Source organism: Panthera tigris, chromosome E3 (genome assembly GCF_018350195.1).
Source record: "Panthera tigris isolate Pti1 chromosome E3, P.tigris_Pti1_mat1.1, whole genome shotgun sequence".
NCBI classification, from domain to species: Eukaryota; Metazoa; Chordata; class Mammalia; order Carnivora; family Felidae; genus Panthera; species Panthera tigris.
In genome coordinates, this window is record NC_056675.1 from 23,559,777 (window position 1) to 23,565,776 (window position 6,000).

Consider the following 6,000-nt stretch of genomic DNA (forward strand, 5'->3'; position numbering starts at 1 on the left):
CTGCGCGTCCCACATCTCCCCGTCCCGGACCACGGGGCTCCGGGCGGCGCTCCTCGGCTCTCACGTGCGCCGGCTTCGGAGCGCGCCCAGTGCCCGAAGCCCCATTCCTGGTCCCCGGAGCGCGGCGCCCCACGCTCGGCGGCGGCGCGGCCGCGCGGGCTGGCGGGCGGACCGGACGGTGGCGCTGGCGCGGGCCCCGCTCCGGCTCCTCGAGAAATGCCGAGCCGCGCGCGCTGCCGGCTCTATTTAAGGAGTCGCCTGACGTCAGCCGCGCGGGTCCCCCGAGCTCGCGCCCCGCCCTGGGACCTGGCCCGCCCCCTGCGCCCCACTCTCCTGCCCCTCCCAGGTACGCGCCACCCGGGCCCTCCCGGTTCAGGCCGCTCCCTGTGCAGCCCTGGCCGGCTTGGGGTGGCGAGGCATTTACTCCTCCAGGAGGCCGAACGCCCCCAGCACCCCCAGGGGTGGGAACCCCGGCCCAGGTTGCGCCAACATTCAGCCTCAGACCCCGGCGCAGATCCAAGCACTCTACACGGATGCACGGTCCCACCACACTGACACACACACGCACGCACGCACATACACAGGTACACACGTACCCTGACCAGGACACACCCCCTCACCCCACAAGGGCGTGGAAACACCAACACGGACCCTCCCCTGTGCCCCTCACCCCCGTCTCACCAGACACACACAGCCTGGAATCAGACATCGTGCCGTGTGCGCACACACGCGCGGGACTGGGACACACGCTCTAGACGGGGATGGGTGGAGAAGCAGGGCGTGAGTGAGATTCCGTGACTATTCGCGGAGCTCCTTGGCCCCCCGCGCGCTGACTCATATCCAGGCGGCTCGCTCTGTCTCACACCCATGAAGCATGCGCCCCCACCCCACTGTCACTCCACAGCTCCCGGGACGCGGCGGGCGAGGGAACCCCAAAGGAGCGGACTCCGCGCTGGGCCGGTTCCTCTCTTAGCGGCCGCCCCCTAGCGGCGAACTGCTCCCCGGGGAGCTGTTGGGGGTCCCACAGCGTCCCTGAGGTCCAGGATGCGGTGGACTTCATGCCGTGGCATGAGGAGGAAACGCAAGGGAGGACTTTTCCAGGAGCATTTCCTCTTCGAATGATTTCCCGGCAATTGCCCGCAAGACAGTTTTCAGCGACCATGCGCAGAACAGGCATGGGTGACCAACCCCAGTGCTGCCCTGAGTGACCACACTAGTGGATCAGAACCGTACATCAGAACAGACCTAAATCACCGTGGCCAAGAACGCTAAGTTGTCACCCCACAGGAATGCCAAATCACTGTGCCCAGGTGTTCACCAAGTGCTACCCACACACCATTCACTGAGTGACCACCATCGCCTCCACTGCCTGCCCCCCACAAACTAAACATCCTTCTTCAGAGAATAATCTAATCAGGTTCTGTGGACTTTAGCCCTAGCCAGGGAATATTTTGTCCCCAAACGGGCCCATCCCTAGAAACCTTAGGCCAGTCCCTCTACTACAGACCATAACTACCAACTTTGTTTCGAGCCCTCCCAGGGTTAACTCCTTTAATATGGACCACAACCCGATGAGTTTGTTACCATTATCCCCACATCACCTCACTTCCTTAATTCTAATAGTAGCGAACATTTACTGAGTGCTTGTTTGGTGCCAGTAATGTGCAGATCAGTTGACATGCACTACCTCCCTTGTCTTTGGAGATAGATACTATTATAATTCCTAATTTACAGACTGAGAGTAAGGCTTAAGGAACACACAATCAGTAATCAACAGGGCCGGGGGGGTAAACTGACTCAGGATTTGGGCTCTTAATGACAGCGCTTTGCAATTCCCTATCTTCCTTTGATCATTCCTCCCAGAATTCCATCCCAGGCTCCTCTCCCAGCTGTGAACTAACATGTCTATATTACTTCTAAAGCCTGACACCTGGGACCAAATGAGGACTTCCAGCTGTAGGTTGAAAAGTTCACGGAGATGCTCACCTCCCTTCTGTAAACTGTCTCTAGTAATGCCACCTGTGACTCCATTATCTTTTACTTGTGGCTCTATCACACTGCTGACATCTCAAGCTCGCAGCTGAGTAACATCTCTAAGTGTTTCTTACAGGCGCTGCTGATTAAGGCATATCTACCCCATACTGTGCTTGTACAGTGGGCTTTTTTGGACCCAACATGTTAGGTCCTTACACATCTGACCTGATTAAATTTTATCTTGTCTCATCAGCTCACTGCTCTAGTTTTTAACAAATGTCTAGTTGAATCTTGAATCACAATGCAGCTTTCATTTATTCAAAAAGAACGCGTAGAAAAGTTGAATTCTGGCAGCCTTACTCTTCGGCAAATGGGTTGATCTTTCTGAGCCTCAGTTTTCTCAGCTGTAAAATGGGGAGTCAGGATTAACTATGAAAACCTTGGTTTTCTGATGTTGTGTAGTTCTGTGGCTCCCTTATTCAAGGTATGAACCACTCTGTTGGCATTATGTCATCTCCGTGTTTGATTGCAACTTAATTAATGCTTCACTCAGGTCTTTAATAATATCAAAACAAATATGTTGGAAGTAGCTCTAATATAGACCTTCAAAAGTTTTTCACATTGTGAACCTGTTATTTATTTCTTGCACCTTATTGTTAAAATCACAAGGTTAAACGTGGATTAATCTGCTCTGACAAGAACTTTTTCTTAGGAAAAAAAGTGAATGTAGTTACTTCTCATAATTCTCTACTTGGCTCAATTTAAAAATTATTTTTATCTTTGAATTCATAAGCTGTGAAATGCCTGGGTATTCCAACCCATCAGAGCCAGGCAAATTTGCCTCTTCAAATTTCCAACCACAGTAGTGACCGTGATTTGCATAGAATTTTTCAGGAGTGAGACAGCAGATGTGCCTGCTCATCACCCCCCACCCCTATCTTTTTTCCAGAAGTACTGTGATTCTCTTTTAAGGGCATGGCGCGGGGTGGGGGTGGGGGGGGCAGGTATGCACAGACTAGGACTGGAATCCTTCAAAATCTGACACAGTCCTAAGATCTGGCTACTTTTCCCCATCTTGTCTGTTCCTCTTTGGACCTTGTTTATTTTCTTCACTTTTAACTGCCTTTTTACTCCCTTTTATTTATAAACCAGGAAGGGCTACTGAGTCGCAAGCAACAGAAGCTGACTGTGGCTAATATAAGGAAGAAGAGGGATTTGGAATGGCGGTGGTGGGGTGGGGGGTGGACTGGGTGCATAAACAGAATAGCAACAGAATGAACCTCAGGCCGGACATCCTTCTCTTCCTGTCCTGAGTCTTCGTTTGCTCTTTTGTATCTGAATTCTCTTGAATCTTCCTTCCCACCCTTACACCCTACATTTAAGACCTTGAATTGGAAATTAACAAAACAAGGAAATTTCTTTCCCTTAAGTCTTTGGACCCAATCAAGCCTTATTATTCAGTTTTATTTCAGTGTAAGTTTCCTTCCCCCCCCCCCCCCAGGGCTGAGTTTTGTGAAATGTGAGAAAATGTTCCAAAGAGGGTGGTTCCTAAGAGAGAGAGGACTGTGAAATGGACTCACGAGGTCTGCAGGCTGTGTGAGGGGCAGAGTTCACATCTGAGCAGGAGGGTGTGCATGAACGCTCTCCATTTAGGAATGGATTGAAAGTGAGGATAAAGAGAAGGTTTTCTACGTGCCCCATCCTCTGGCTAAAGTCAGAGGGCGGAAGTTCAAGGGGCCAGATGCTGCCTATAGAAGGGAACCAATCTGGAAGGCCAGCAGTCGCGGTTGATTGCAAGTACTGCTTTGTAAGATTCCAAATCTTTTGTCATCTCCGTGTCGGTTTACTTCTGCTGTTGGCAATAATAATCATCGTAATAATGTGCACCACGTATTGAGCGTTTATTCAGCACCAGGCACTGGGCTAAGCATTTGGATACAGTACCTAATTTAACCCTTGCAATAACCCGGTAAGATAGGGATTACTACTATCCCTACAGAAACCATCTCAAGGAGGTTTTCCATGTTCTCCCAGATGATACAGGCTGGAGAAGGAGGAAACCAGTGCAAAAAAGCATGATGGGCTGGCTAATGATCAGCTTCAGCCACAACCCTCCCTTGGGTCAGAACTGTTACCTGACCCCACCTCCCATCCTGCCTTAGGTAACCCACACAATCTTCTGCTCACCTTATCTTACCATCTTGCCTTCCTAATGCAACTGTCCCTTGGGGCAGGGACTCAACAGCTGGTTACAAATCAGCATGGTACTGAGAATCTGGCCTGCATATTCATGTTGGGACCCCCTTGGATTCTTGATCTCCTTTCTCCTCCTTGATGGACCATGGACCAATACATATTACCCTGTTAGGGCTTCCAAGAAAGAAACTTATATTTCACTTCAAAATTTATCCACAGTGGGTTGTATGGACTATTGGGGGAGATACTAACCTGTTCACTTATGCAGTAATGGGGTATGGCTGACCCGGAATACCTGGGTTATACTCCCTCTCATCTCCTTGTCTTTAACCAAATGGAAGCAGATGAGAATGTCACCATTGTGGCCCCCAATGTACCCATTTTTTAAAAATATTTATTTACTTTTGAGAGAGAGAGAGAGACAGAGGCACAAGCGGGGAAGGGGCAGAGAGAGGAGACACAGAATCTGAAGGAGGCTCTGAGCTGTCAGCACAGAGCCTGACGCAGGGCTTGAACTCATGGACCATGAGATCATGGCCCCTAAGCTGAAGTCAGACACTCAACCGACTGAGCCACCCAGGTGCCCCCCAATGTATCTATTTCTGAAATACAGATCTTAGTGGTATAGGAAGAGTACCTAGCTACAGAGAACAACTTAGTGAGATACAATTGTTGGCTTGTATTGAGTTTTGTGTTTCCCTTCAACATTATTATTATAGATTATATTATCCTGGATGTAGAAACAAATGAAAATACTGAGAAAAAAAAAAAAGGTCCCCCAAATCATGATACTTAGAAGTAACTATTACTAATGCTTTTTTACATCCTTCCTATTAAAAATGTATCTGTTTGTTTATGGGTCAGCCCATATCTACTGTTTTATAAAATGCTTTTTTACTTGACAATATTATGAATCTATTTTAAAAAAATTTTGTTAAGGTTTATTTATTTTTGAGAGAGGGAGAGACAGAGTGAAAGCTGGGGAGAGGCAGAGAGAGAGGGGGACACAGAATCTGAAGCAGGCTCCAGGCTCCGAGCTGTCAGCGCAGAGCCCAACACGGGGCTCGAACTCACGAACCGTGAGATCATGACATGAGCTGAAGGTGGACACTCAACCGACTGAGTCACCCAGGCGTCCCTTGTGAATCTGTTTTATATCATTAAATACAGACCTATGAAGGTCTAGTACTTTCAGAAAGAGAAAATAGTAGGGCATCTGGGTGTCTCAGTCAGTTAAGCATTTGACTCTTGTTTTCGGCTCAGGTCATGGTCTCAGGGTTCATGGGTTCGAGCCCCACATCAGGCTGTATGCTGCTGGTGTGGAGCCTGCTTGGGATTCTCTCTCTCTCCCTCTCTGTCTGCATCTCCCCTGCTCACACTTATTCTCTCTCTCTTTCTCCCTTTCTCAAAATAATAAAAATAAGCTTAAAAAAGAGAAAACATCTTTCTCTCTAAGAATGGTGTAAATTTGCAGCTACTGTGAATGGAGAGAACCTAACACACATGTGAACTAGTTCAGCATGTAAGTAAGCAGAGTGAAAGGGAAAGACTGAGTCCCGGTAATAGTGCTTGACTCCCTAGATCCAGCTTTGCCGAAGCTGTCTCTTCAAGAGATAGTAAAGCATAGTGGTTAGGAGTTCAGTGACTGGAAGCAGGCTGCCTGAGTTCAAATTCTGGCTCTGCTAGTATGACTAAAAAAAGATTATAGATGTAATGCACTTAGACTAGAACCTGGCTAACAGCCCTCAATAAACATCAGCCATTATTATACTGCAAACTTTTCAATTACATGCATCCATAAATTCTTTTTTGCTTACTTATTTTGATTGA